The sequence below is a fragment of the Pteropus alecto genome, unplaced genomic scaffold, assembly GCF_000325575.1.
Source record: "Pteropus alecto unplaced genomic scaffold, ASM32557v1 scaffold70, whole genome shotgun sequence".
NCBI classification, from domain to species: Eukaryota; Metazoa; Chordata; class Mammalia; order Chiroptera; family Pteropodidae; genus Pteropus; species Pteropus alecto.
The window spans coordinates 1,208,498-1,222,748 of NW_006431912.1; the positions used below are offsets into that span (position 1 = coordinate 1,208,498).

At 34.1% G+C, this 14,251-nt stretch overlaps 1 protein-coding gene and 1 long non-coding RNA gene across 3 annotated transcripts in view; one reads left to right on the forward strand and one right to left on the reverse strand.

The window, feature by feature from the left end:
• The window catches only part of LOC107196627, a 13,437-nt gene extending 10,206 nt beyond the window's left edge, over nucleotides 1–3,231 (forward strand). The window contains exon 3 of the long non-coding RNA XR_001518073.2: nucleotides 3,010–3,231. This is a non-coding gene — a long non-coding RNA (uncharacterized LOC107196627). The remainder of the gene's footprint in view (nucleotides 1–3,009) is intronic.
• PDE4D (phosphodiesterase 4D) overlaps nucleotides 1–14,251 on the reverse strand; it is a 748,065-nt gene that overhangs the window by 255,760 nt on the left and 478,054 nt on the right. The window lies entirely within an intron of this gene.

Below are 14,251 nucleotides of genomic sequence, written 5' to 3' on the forward strand. Positions count from 1 at the left end.
AAAGAGTCTTATATTTAGGAGAAACAGCTTTAATCTGGAGAAGCTATTATGTAATGTGCTATTCAACCCAGAGAAAGTATTTGAATTCTAATATGGACTTTTTGGAAGCTCAATTCAAAGGAATGACTTTTCCAGGAAGAGTTTCCCCACATCTTGGCAGAACAACAGGAAGATGCTTGTGGCATCCTATAAAATTTGCCAAAGTCAGTCACCCATCTGCCTGTGAAGGGATGGAAAAGTTACATTCTTGCCAATTCTCTAACAAGCTAAATTTGGAGCCACTCATAAGTGTTTTACATGTATTAGCATATTGACTTTTACATCAACCACAAGAAGATTTTTTATACCCATTAATCAGATGAGGGACCTGAAGTACAGAGTGCTTCCTAGCTAGTTTAGTGAAAGAAGCAGACCACAACTCAGGCCTTCTGGCTCAAGAAGAAGAAATCTGAAAATGACAGGTAGAGCTTCCATTCAATGAGTGCTCACCCTGTGCTAGGCATTGGGTAAGATGCTCTGCACATGTCATCTCATTTAACATTTAAAACAAAATCATGAACTAGGTACTATAACGTCCTCCACTAAACAGTGGAGATCTAGAGGATATTAAGGAGTATGTTTGAAGCTTTAAGCTGGGACTTAAATTTGCCTGTTAAGAGAGCCAAATATCTTCGGAGGAAAACTGGGACCACAAGAACTAAACAAATAGCATCACAAATAGCATCTTAACAGGAAAATTTTTTAAATCTTGTTTAAACCTATTTAAGAAATACACAAAAATGACAGGATGAATAAACTTGTCACCCCTGGTAACAGTATTATTTTTATGGACATGACACTGAAATCATTAGAAATTAATCATTATTTTTATTCTAGGAGTAAAAACTTAAAAATATTTCAAGTATTTAGATACCAGACTGCAGGTATATATATAAATGTGGTATTCAACAGTAACTTTTGAAAAAAACATGCATTTCAATTTTACTATGTTGGTTTTTTTTCCCTCAAAATGAAGACAAATTATCTTTCCTTATTCAAAAATGATTTCTATAGGTATATTATATTTACAGTTAAATTTTGTTTTTAGAACAGATAGCTCCTACATACAGAACAGGAAAGAAAACTTAGATACTATTTAACCTGACCTTGTATATCAATTTGTGTTCTGGGGAGAAAGAGAGCCTGTTCATTCCAGGAATGCAGTCAACTCTAAAAAAATACTTGCAAACAACACAGAACTGTGATTTTCAGAACTTCTCTAGTGTGTTCCCTGTGTTCTAAAAGAGAGTGCTTTGTCTGATATTTTTGCAAAAAATCCCTGAGTCTTGAGGATAATAATTGGCAGAAGTCTCCTTATAGAAATTTGAAGGCAAATGAGCTAGAAGAGATAATGCCCAAATCATCTTCTGGGAAGATGGTTATTCCATATGAGAAGAGACTAGGAAAAAGCTCTCCCACCCAAGCCCATGAAATTTAAGTCTTCAGTCAGCTGACAGTTCTTCCACGAGTCAGGTTCCCCCAGCACCAACTTTATTCCTTGGTTGACTCACAGACTTCTCTGCAAATAGTTAATTTTTTTCTTGAGTTGCCTTATAGCAATTTTAAATTATAATTAAAGTGCAGCGATTTAGAATATCAATACAATTTTTAAAAAGTTATTTTAAAAACAGCAATCTTGCGAATGGGTAGTAGCTTAGGCAGAGCTGTTTAACACCTTTGTAGGCCACACTACACATCATATCTGACATATCAAAATGGACCCACTTCCCACATTATACAATATTTTTGTTATAAAACCTAGAAAACATCTTTATAATTTTGCTTTTGAAATCATTTGGCTACTATTAAACTCATTTAACTAATGACTGGCCTTAATTTCTCTGTAATCATCCAGGATGCTCAAGAAAACTTGTGAAGTAAAAAAATATTCAGCCCACAAGTTTTTTTTTTCAAATGTAATAAAGTTTTTTATGAATACCTATTTGATAATTATTAAAATTGACATAGTTATTCTTTGAACATTTAATTAAACTTTAATCATGATTTTATAGTTGTCTTTTTTTTGTATTTGGGAGTTAATTACTTTATTTTTCAGTTCTCAAATATTTCCATAGGCCCATAAAAAGCTCATAGGCTCTAAATATAGACGACCACATTATGTGCCATGGGCAACATTGACCTGGCGATGGAATCTGGGAAGAAAGGGAATTCTGGCAAGAAGTGATTCACAAAGGAGACATATTTAGTATTTCCAGATAGTGTGCTATTCCTTGCAGTACTTTGATAATTATGAGTTATACTTTACTTTGCTAATGAGATGAAGTAAGTCTTCAAACATTCACTGCAGGGACTTACTCATGATCCAGCTCATACTTGATATCACAGATGATAAAAAAACACAAGATGTGGTTGCTACTCTTGAAGATCTAATAGTTTAGTTGAGAAGACAAATACTATTCTACTTAAGGTTTTCTCTATAATAACTAAACATATGAGATTGTGAGAGAGTGAATCCAGGGTTTGGGTACTCGAAGGATCAAACTAAAACAATAATACTATTGTCTGGTTGTATCAAAATCATGTGTTAAATTGTTCTTTAAAATACCTGATGTGACTTATAAACTAAGACAGTTGCTGGGGCCCCAGCATTATTCCCATAGTGGAGGAAGAAGTATGAGAGTCCTAATGAGGGCTAACTTTTTTACTGTCTTTTTTTACTCATTTTACTCAATCCCAGGAATATAGTATTGAACTGGGGTTAGGTTTCCATACCAATTACAGAAAGTGGAAACATGCACAGAAGATTTTAGCCCCAAGTGAAACAGGTACATCTGAGTTTAATTCTCTGGCTCCTGTTCTGTTCGATTGATTCAGTGGGTATTATCAATATTTTTTCTCTGAAATGAACTTTGTTTTCTAAGAATAAATGGAATGTGTTCTTTGCAATAGCTTTATGATAGTCAACAGAGTTCTCAACACATTTTCCTCACTTTTGTTGTTAACTGATAGGTCCTATAATGGAAATAATGTCTTCAGTAATGCTGAGAAATTCTTGCCCTTCTCCAACTACGTTTGAGCGATTCTCCTGACTCAATAGGAATTACACACCACTGGGCACAATCTGGCTGCAGCGTCACTGTATGAATCACCATTTCCCTCTAAGCTCTGCAACAGCATGAAAAAGTCACCACCACACTCTCCTGTCCTGGAGAAATAAACTGGTAAACAATCTGTCTCTAGCTCCTTAGACATCATTTTTGAGAACATTTGTCTTCAACTATTAGCTGACATAACTGGAAAAAGAAGAAATGGCTATACAGAATTTCAATTTACCCTGAGAAAATGCCTAACAGTCTTTAGGTTTTGTAAAATAACTGTGAAAACTTTATGCTGACCTTTGATAGCTAGTATAAGGAGAGACCTAAGTAGAGCCTGTTCTTGGGGGCAGCCAGTCTCACTAAAAATTATTTTAAAAAATAAAGAGTAAAACCCTTTTGTGTGAGGGATCATTTTAGCAGGGCCACAACATCTGTCTGTGCCAGCTATGCATTGTATAACTATAGGAGGAACCATTTACACAAACCACAATGAAAAATGTGTCTTTGGAATTATGCAAAATGGAGGTTCTGTCTTTAGGTTGATCAAATAATGAGGTGATGCAACTATATTTTTCATCCTTAAATAGATCTCGAAGGCTCAAATTGAACCACTGAGGCTAATACACTGAGCTATACAGAGAAAGCAGCATCGGATAGTGGTTAGAAACACCTTGGAGTCAGAGTGACAGAGTATAATTCCCAACTTGGTCCCTTACATGTTGCTTTACTTTTCCATGCTTCAGTTGGCTCAGTCTTAAAGTGGGTATAATCGGGGTGGTTGGGAGAATTACATTAAATGATACAAGTAAAATGCTTAGTTGTTGCTCAACACATAGTCAAGGGCTCAATAAATGTTAACTCTTACTATTAAAAAAGTGTTTCTCTTTTGTTCAATTGTTAGAATTTGCTCTGGAATTAATAAATTACTACAGATGTACTATTATAATTCTGCTTCAAGAGTATTTATGGTTCCAGAAGGAAACATTTTCTTTGTGTCTTTTAAGGCTGAGGACTCAGAACAGTTTAACAGAATTTTGTGACTGTTGTTAAGAGTTTTAAAAAGTTTGTTTTAGGAGTTGTGTCTCCTGGATTCTTTCAAATGTAGTTATCACTGAAGGCTAATAGAAACCCAGAAATCTTCAGATATTAATGGAAAAAGAAGCATTTTTAAAGCAAATGGGAGCAAAAGCCACAAAAATAATACTGTCCCTTCCTTGCACTTTTTCTTTCCGGTGGCACCGAAAGCATGGCAAAGGGTCATTGAACCATTTGAAGATTTTTATTGGGGTAATCAGATGTTCATAAAAAGATACTCTTTAAGAAGGAGTAGCTCATCTTCCAGAAATGAGAGGCCAGTGTGACTAACTTTTCTAATTTGTAAAGAGAAATTTAAAATTATGTGAGACATCTTCCTATTTTAAATGTTTGTGCTAATTCAAAATTTAAAAAATACTGCCTGGCCGACACTGTGAAGTCAAACAAAATACGTTTGAGGTAGGAGTGGGGGTTATGTTACCAGATTTTCTTTTAACCACTGTTTAGGACTCATTGATTTACTATTTTATTAATCTCAGAGAAACTCCTTTATGTAGAGTGTCTAATGCAACAGTGGGCTAATAGCAGATATTTATATTTTAATAGTAGGTATAAAAAATAACAATCACTTAACCCAGTGAGATTAATTTTCAATGGTAAATATTTCAGGCCTTTAATGAAGAAATTTGAGGAGAATTAATTATGATGAAATAGCAAATGCTTACTGCATCCATGCATAAAACCAAATCCTAGTGGACTTAATTTTTTTGAAATTTCATTGTTATTTTTAGTTAATTGTTAACTAAAGTCTTAAGTGACTAGTCGAATGAGTAATTTGGTTAGTTAAACAAGAGAAGACAGAAGGAAACCAGCATTTATTCAACACCTGTTATCTACTTGGTTCTTTAACTAAATTTTCTCTTCCAATATTCAAAACAACCCTTTAAGGTAGTTATAATTATTTGTTATTTTGCAGATGTAAGTTGATGTTTGGAGAGGTCATGCTTAACCTTTTTGAGCCATTCTCTTACACATCTTACACAATTAATGTTGATGTTGCCAAATATTAATTCAAGATCTGGTACAGTTATCAATCAGTAATACATACACACATGAGTGCAAATACACACACACACACACACACACACACACACACAAATTTACTCTCCAGCATTTAAAAGCAAGTTTAAATTCACTAGGCTGGACAGGGTCAGCTGCCATGTTAATTCAGAAAAAAGAATTTTGTGCAGATAAATAAAATTTTTTGCCTTAATTTGAGTCATCATGTGTCATCGTTAAACACTATATACAGTACATATAGTAACTGGGAACTCATACTTTCTTATGTCTACCAAAAAGTCAACGTAGAGTTGGGAGTATAATTAAATGTAAATAGGTGAGTTAACCCTTCAGGTTTTTTAATAGAAGAGATGAGGGTCTGATAGTGTTGGAGTGAGAGGGGTCAACAGAGATTAGAGGAGGATTAAGAGATGGCAAAATCTGTCTTGATTTCAAAGGAAATTTAGAGTAGAGAGTTGAAAATAAAACTAGTTCATACATTTCCACAGCAGCTTCACAGTTAACAACTTATAAGGGAAATACCAACACTGTGACATTTGTTAAGGGTTCCACAAATGTAAGATGTGTCCTTCCAAGCAATATCAACTGTAAATATGATATTATCAACTTAATCCAATGCCTCATAAATCCCAAATAAATACTATCTAGAGTAGTATCACATACTTATGAAGATATATCAGTAAATATTTATGGGTTGCCGTGATAGACAGAAATAAATAAAGAAGTAGTGCTTGCTTCAAGGAATTCATAGTCAAAAGAGGGGACAAATAGTAAGAAACATATGCCCATGAAAAATACCACATTATTGTCTTTTATTCACTTCATAGGTCTTATATATTGGGAAAATGGATGAATAAATGAATTGACACAGATCAGGCCCTGAGGAGTAAGTGGAACTTTTAAAGTTCCCTCTAACTGGGAATTCTAGGCCTTCTTTTTTTGCTATGTTGCTGAAATGATTGAATTACTCATAGGCAGAACTTTCTCTTTTTCTTCCTAAATCAAGAGAAAGTAAAATTAATCATGAGGGTTATTTTGTCTTTTATTTGGTGAAATCACATTTTGGTTGGTAAAGAAACAATAGTTTTACCACTTAGCTCTAGAAGTGGTAATTGAGAGTGACTTTTAAGGAATACTTTCTATAGATTTCAGAAGACAAACATTTTGTTTTAAAGGTTTATAATACAATGAGTATTTTAAAACCCATTATAAATAAACAGCCTGTAGAAAAATATCTTTAAATTTCACCCCAAGCTTATTTCAAATGGCAGTCTACAGAGAATTTTAAGTATACATATATACACACACAATTGATTTTCCGATAAATTAAATTAATTTGATTTATTCTTATTAAGATCATCTTTGATGTTACGTATTCAAATGCCTAAATACTAATACAAAAACAATAATAGTTTTGTTTAAAGTTTTCAAACACATACAACGAAACAAGGCTTGATTCAAAATACTTGTATACACAGGCACTTGAAATTAACTCAGTATCTCTGACCCTCATAGGGGTGGGTATTGATTCCTGTCCTCTGAACAACCACCTCTAAAAGCTGGTTACTCCAAAAACCTGCAACTCCTTGCCTGAGAGGTTTTTTATTTGGTTTTGGTTTTGTTTTTTTGTACCTGTGAGTCTCTGCCTACGGACTATTTCTAGCTATAGTTACATGCTTGGCCTCAAAGTAAATAAATCAGAGTGGTAGGTTGTTAATAATCCCCAGAAACAGGTGAGGGATGAGGGAGTTGGTGGGTAAGTATTGTAGCTTCCTCATCCAATGGATGGGATAATTCTGAGGAGTGATTCATACACAATGTCTTGCAGAGTGGATTCAGCTCCACTTTCCCACTGTGGTAACTGTGTTAATGATGGATAATTTCTTTCCTTCCATTCTCTGTCTCACTTCCTTACTCCTTCATTCAAGTTTCATAAACTTTCTAATTAAACTACTTGTGCTCCTTGTCTCAGGGTCTACTTCTGAGGGGGAACTTAGACCAATATATGCCTCTTCCACTATCTTATGGAACAAAAGAAGACTTTGATTGGGGCTTAGAAACTATAAATGAAAGCCTATTAAAGCGAGTTATATTTGTTTGTTCTTTGTCAGATACTACAAAATGTTACCACTTTACACCGATAAATTGTCTAGTTTTCTCAAGTCCCTCTTTTCTCTATATTCCTGCTCGTCTTTGTCATTTGTCTTTTTCAAACTCTGATTGAAATATATATATTGCTTACAGATTCACTGTGTTTACTACATGAACCAAAAATATGCTTTATTTGTATATATTAAAGATCACATGGATAGCTCATATGTTGGCAAGCAAATATGTTATTTCTAGAAGAAATAGTAATGTTAATTTATTCACGTGGGCCTCAATCATTGTTGCTCTGAATCAGGGTATTTCCTGACAGTGTGAACAAACACACACAAACACACATACACACACAAACATCTCTACACATGTGTACATGTTTGAGATATACCCCTTAATATTACGAATACACTAAATGTACTAATCAATCAACAATAAATTCTAAATTCAGAGTTAATGTCTGAGTCATATCCATATCCATTTTGAACAATGTTTTACTTCCTTAAGTTAGAAAACAAAACAAAAAACATGGAGCCACCATAGATTCATATTAGATTAATCATTAATTAAAGCCAGATTTGACAGAATGGTTCCTGAATCTCCAATTATTTATAGCAAGTACTTTAACTTGGAGAGAGGACAAGGACAGCTTTTTTTCAAATGTCTGAGACCAGTAAAGGACCTTTCTGACTTGTTTTCTCCCTAAATCCCTTAGGAATAAAAAAGCCCACCATGAAATGGTGATGCAGAGGGGAGAAAGGAAATAGACCATTTGGTGTGAAATGGATCTCCATTCTGCTGAATGGGAGGGGGTTTTGAGGAAGTTTGAGTGTGTGTGCGTGTGTGTGTGTGTGTGTGTGTGTGTGTGAGAGAGAGAGAGAGAGAGAATGAGAAAATAAGAGAACAAATAAAACTAAAAATTTTCAGACCTCTCACAATAACTTAAGTATTTAATTAAAAGGCACACGAAGGTAATAGCACAAATCTTCACATGATGAATGCTTGCAGCGTTAGAGCTATGGAGCATTGCAATCATGAAGGCATATTGGGGATCTGGATTTAGATTTAGAATCGGTATAATCACGAAGTTTATGACATTTTGAAAATTATGTTTTTCTTTACATGTTTATGATCACTAAAACTAGTCTTTTAAAAATATATTACCTGGGCTTTTTCTTTGAATGTTGAATTTTTTTAATGTTATAGAGTTAGGAAGAATCTCCTTGACATTGTTCTGGCAATAAGTTTTTTGGATATGGCACTCAAAGCACAAGCAACAAAAGCAAAAATAAACAAGTCGAGTTACATCAAATTAAAAAGACTCTGAACAGCAAAGAAAATAATCAACAAAATGAAAAAGCAACTCATGGAATGAGTGAAAATATTTGTAAACTACATATCAGATAAGATGATAATATCCAACATATATAAGGAACTCATATACTTAGTAGCAAAAATAATGAATACTCTGATTAAAAATGGATGGCAAACCTAAATAGACATTTTTCTAAAGAAGACATACAAATAGCCAACAAATTCTTGAAAAGTTACTCAATACTACTAGTCAACAGGGAAATGCAAACCAAAACCAAATGAGATGTCACCTCATACCCGTTAGGATTACTTTTAGTAAAAAGGCAAAAGATAACAACTGTTGGCAAATGCTGGAGAAAAAGGAAGCTTTATACACTATTAATGGTGATGTAAATTGGTGTAGCCATTATGGAAAACAATATGGAGGTACCTAAAAAAACACAACTGCCATATGGCCCAATCCCATTACTGGGTATGTATTTAAAGGAAATAAAATTACTATCTTGAAGAGCTATTTGCACTTCCATGTACATTGCGGCATTATTCACAATAGCCAAGATATGGAAACAACCTAAGTGTCTGTTCACAGATGAACAGATAAAGAAAATGTGGTACATATGCACAATGAAATAGTATTCGGCCATGAAAAAAGGAAAACCTGTCATTTGCAACAACATTGATAAACTTGGATGACATCGTGCTAAGTGAAATAAGCCAGACAAAGAAAGACAAATACTGTATAATCTCACTTACATGTGGAATTCAGAAAAGTCAAACTCAGAAGCAGAGTAGAACAGTAAATACCAGGTACTAGGGGAGGATAGAGAAGATGGGGAGATGTTGATCAAAGGGTACAAACTTTTAGTTACAGGATAAATGAATTCTATAGACTTAATGTACTGTATGATGATTATAGTTGATAATGCTGTATTGTATATGTGAAAATTGTTAGAGAGTAAATCTTAAGTGATCTCATCACACACACACAAAAATGGTAACTATGTGAGATGATAGATGATTTCGTTAAATTGATTGTGTAATCCTTTCGCCGTGTATATGTATGTCAAGCCATTATGTTGAACACCTTAAGTATATGTAATTTTTGTTTGTCAATTATACCTCAATAAAGTTGGAAAAAAGAGATGATCATGTTCTAGAGCAAGTGAACACAGGTGTATTTTGGGTTAGAAATGGAGAAGAAGGAAATGTATAAAAGATTAGATGCTTCGGCAAGTTAAAATATATAAAGCTCAGAGTAAATTTCCATCTTGCTGCTGAATTATATGTAAACTGTACTCAGGTAGGCAGAAGGAGTAGTGGGGAAATCATTTTGGTTTGTGGGGAAGAGGAAAAGGCTGATTTTTTAATTTAATTAAAATTTGATTAAAATTTTTTTAATTTTTTAAAACTACCTAATAACTTATCCACAGATACAGCTCTGAATAATGAGTTCTAGAATGTGGTTAGTGTCTGTTCCAGTTGTGGATGGAAGAAGCAATCTTCACCAAACTTAATTGATGATGGCTGTGAAACTTGACATTGTAACTGGACTGAGGTAAACAGATGCATAGTAACCACTGGACACCTGTCTTTCTCAGCTCTGTGAAAACTCTGCTACTTTACACATGATCAGAGGTAGAGAAATGAGAAAACTTGTCTTTAGACAATTAACTTCAAAACCTGATACCAGGTTCAAGTGCTGCCATCCTGTCTCAGTGGAGTATTTCCAAGTCTACTCTAGAGATTGAGATTATGGTCACTCAAGAAATGCTGGTCATGGTGCTATAGGACAGGCATACGCTGTTCCTTTAGCTGCCAATCCATGCTGGCAATTTGAGACTTAGCAGGCGATGACATTCTCTTTTCAAGTACCAGCTGTCTCTGGCAGGCCCATACACATCGTAGCCAAAGAAGATGTTTCTCGCACTTGCTTAGACTTTGAGAGTACCCACTTACTTGGTGGGCAGCAATTGGCAAGAAAGAAGAACTTCAGCCAAGAAGTGTTTTGAGAAGGCCCATTCTTGCTCTTCAGAAGCAACTGAATTAATATCACTTACTGGAGGAGGCAAACGAGGCCAATGTGCATGCGTTATCTGCCTTCATCAATCAGTGGGAGGGAGACTAGTCAATGATTTTTTTCAACTCTATCAAAATCAATTAACATGTTGCTACACTTAGATAGAAGTGCCTAGGCTGGGGACCAGTGGGCTTCCTCAACAGCCTTTTTATTAAGGGGACATTTTTTAGGTTCATCCCACTTTACATCTCTGCAACATTATATGATACCCCAAATTACTGGCCAAATTACTGGTCTAATAAAAGATCACAGCCTCTCCAGGCACACAGAGTCAATTTATGTCTGAATTAGTTTGGTTTTATATATATACACACACATACACATACATATGCAATGACTTAAGACCTTGGCTCACCAGGCACAGGCAGTGAATTAGCAGGAATACATCATGTAAGGACAATGGGGCATGAGCGACAGAAGGGCAGGAGATACGTTGCTCATAGGAAATAAAAAATTCTAAAGCCCAAAGTATTTCCTTTCATTTTTTCTATACAGTTCCCTTGAGGTTATGCAGCTGGATATTCTCAGAGCTGAGAGTGGACTGGCTTATTATAAACTATTCATTCTATCTTCCGATATTTCCAGGTTGTCTGTTATGATGTTTGATTCAGTACTTAGTTATTCCTCAAACGAAAGCAGCTGTTTGTCTAAGGTGTTCAATCCTAAAGTCTAGGAAGAGAACAAGATTAAAGAATTTAAGAAATTTTGCTTGTCATTGATCTGACTTCCTCTTTTACAGATAGTTCTTTTTTTTTTTTAGGTAAAATAGGCCTAAACTAATTGAGTTGACAAGTGACAGAAGGGTTTCCGAATTAACTAATGGAATATACCTTGAGTAGGAAGAAATAATAAATATTTGAGAATAAGCCAGTTTCTCCCTATATGGGGTACACTGGAGGCATTTCAATAAATGTAACATGGTTTATTGACAAACCTAGTGAATTATTTCGAATTGGTCTTTTTGTTACATTAGAGGAATTTTTAGACTAAAAATAATAGTAACAATAACAAATACAGCATTCAGCCATTTCTTACTCTGTGCATTATCCACATTTTATAGATGAGAAAACTGAAGTACAGTATAGTCGAATAACATGCTTAGGCCACAGAGCTAGGGACACATAGCTGACAAAGACATGAGACTGATTTTTTTGACATGCAGTAATTAATTCAAATCACACTGTCTTCGATTTTTGAAAGAAAAGGTACTATTTCCTGAGGGGCAGCTACTTATACAATATAAGCAATAGAGTTGAGTTAAAATTGCTTCAAACATAAAAGAAGTCATTAAAAAAAAGAAAATAAAGGTTCTGAAAGAGGGAAAAATATTTTCACAGTCAATAAAGTGGTGCAAAGAGTACATTAAGACTGATTAAAACTTATGGAAAGAGAAAACAAATATGAAAAAATGTTAAATATAACATTTGTTTTATGATGGTAGAATAAGCAAAAAATTTTATTTATTGTTTCATAATTTATGGATGTATTATTATTAATAATTAAAAACTATGTTAAAGAAATAAACTATGTAAGCCCAGCCTCTTTCTGCAGAAGATGGCTGCTGATGTCATAATATTTTAGTCCAATCTATATGCAGATTACTTTTTATGATCTTTTATCTCCAATTTTAGAGTTGAGAAACTTTTTCCTTTATTGTAAGAATAAAGACAAGCATAGCTTTTATGTTCCTTTGGCAGTCATTAGTGAAGACAACACATAGGAAAAAGAACAGGTTATCAACTATAAAGGGTATTTATTTTAAAAAGCATATTTTCAAAATGCTTAGAATCTAATGAAAGAAAATTTAAAATCAATTGGAGAACTGGCATTCAGTATCCTTAGACTGCATTCTAATTTCAAATGTGAGAAATGAGAAAAAATTAGAAATTAGAAAAAAATATATATTTTTTCCAGAAGTCTTTCTTCTTCTCCATTAAAGAAATATATATAGAGAGAGAGCGCCTAGGAAAAATTAACCAAAGGAAATAACTTGGGGTTGACTCAAACCTGTGAATATTTGAATTCTAATTTGGTTTTAAAGTCAGGAAAAAAAAGTCTATCCTCTCAGTAAAATACTTTTAAAGCAAATGGAATTCATCATGCATAAAAAACTAATCTCTGACCTTTACTGGTAATTTTACCTATTGAAAAAAATTTGCAACAGTTGTGGAAAGGAAATAGACTTTTACTCACAGTCTGTAGACTCCAGCTCAGCTGACAGTAATTTTCCATCGATGGGGAGAAAATCATGGAAATTACATAGCTATGGCTGGTTTTAGACTGGTCCTATAGAAACTTCAGCCACAATTCTGCATTTGTCCTTCTGCCTGAGTAAAATATCAAGCAAGTCTGTATAAAAAGATGCTATTCATATTTTTTTGAAGTGATCTATAATTATAATACCTGATCTAGTTTAGTCTCTAATATTTACCAACTATGTATTTTATGCTTTTGTAAGACTTATACAAACATAGCTAAAATTCTCCTGGGAAAAGCAATAAAGTATACCATTCTGAAATTGTTTCTGCTAATGCTATAGTAAAAGTTTTTCAATGATTTTAAAATTTCCATATTGGGAGAAATTTTGGAAATGTATTTTTCCAAATGCAGGTAGGAGGATGTCTTTTAAACTGACCCAGGTGAGTTTTGCAGGGACCAAGAGAAACACCAAGAGGTGCAACAATATAAAACTCTCCATACAATTTCTAAGCAATGAAGCAAAACCACTGCTAAGGGTCAGTGGAGGAGCCACCCAGCCTACACTCATGAATGCCAGGATGGTCCGGTTATGCCCTCAGCCACGTCTTACCAAGATCTTGTGCCCTCATGTTCTAGAGTTCTATGATAGCCAAAATTCCAACTGTGAAAGTGTGTGTGTGTGTGTGTGTGTGTGTGTGTGTGTGTGTGTGTGTGTCTGTCTGTCTGTCTGTCTGTCTGTCGGTCGGCAAACTCGCTTGTTAGGAGTGAGGAGTTGACAAGGTGAGAGTAATACTAACCAAGTAGACTAAGTGAATTGATGCATGTAAAACACTTAGAATAGTGTCCTGGCACTCATTCTGGAAACATAGGTGACAATATATAAGATCCAAAAGAACATCTTTAGTCTATTAAAAATAAAACATTGTCTATGTTTTCAGACTTTATAAACACACTAAGTATAAACTACTATTTATTAGTAATCTTTATACAGGGGGAAATAGAGTGAAATATTTCTCACTGTAACAACTTATTGAATTTTAACTTGAAAGCATTTACTTGTAATTATATTTATTTGATATAATTTGTTATCCATATTTTGTCACCGGTAATTTATAAAAAAATTTAAAAGAGCTGCTAACATTGTTAATCATCTTTTTAAAATCCAATAATCACTTTATAAATGGAGCACATTGCGATATGTGAAGGTTGGAAAAAATGGTGTAAGAGGTGATAAAGAGGGTATATGATTTAGTAATGATAAATATGGACTTTAAAAACAGTGAAATTGAGCACATATTTTCCTTTGTGATCTCTCCCTTTTTCCTCCTTTCCTCCCTCTCTGTTCTTT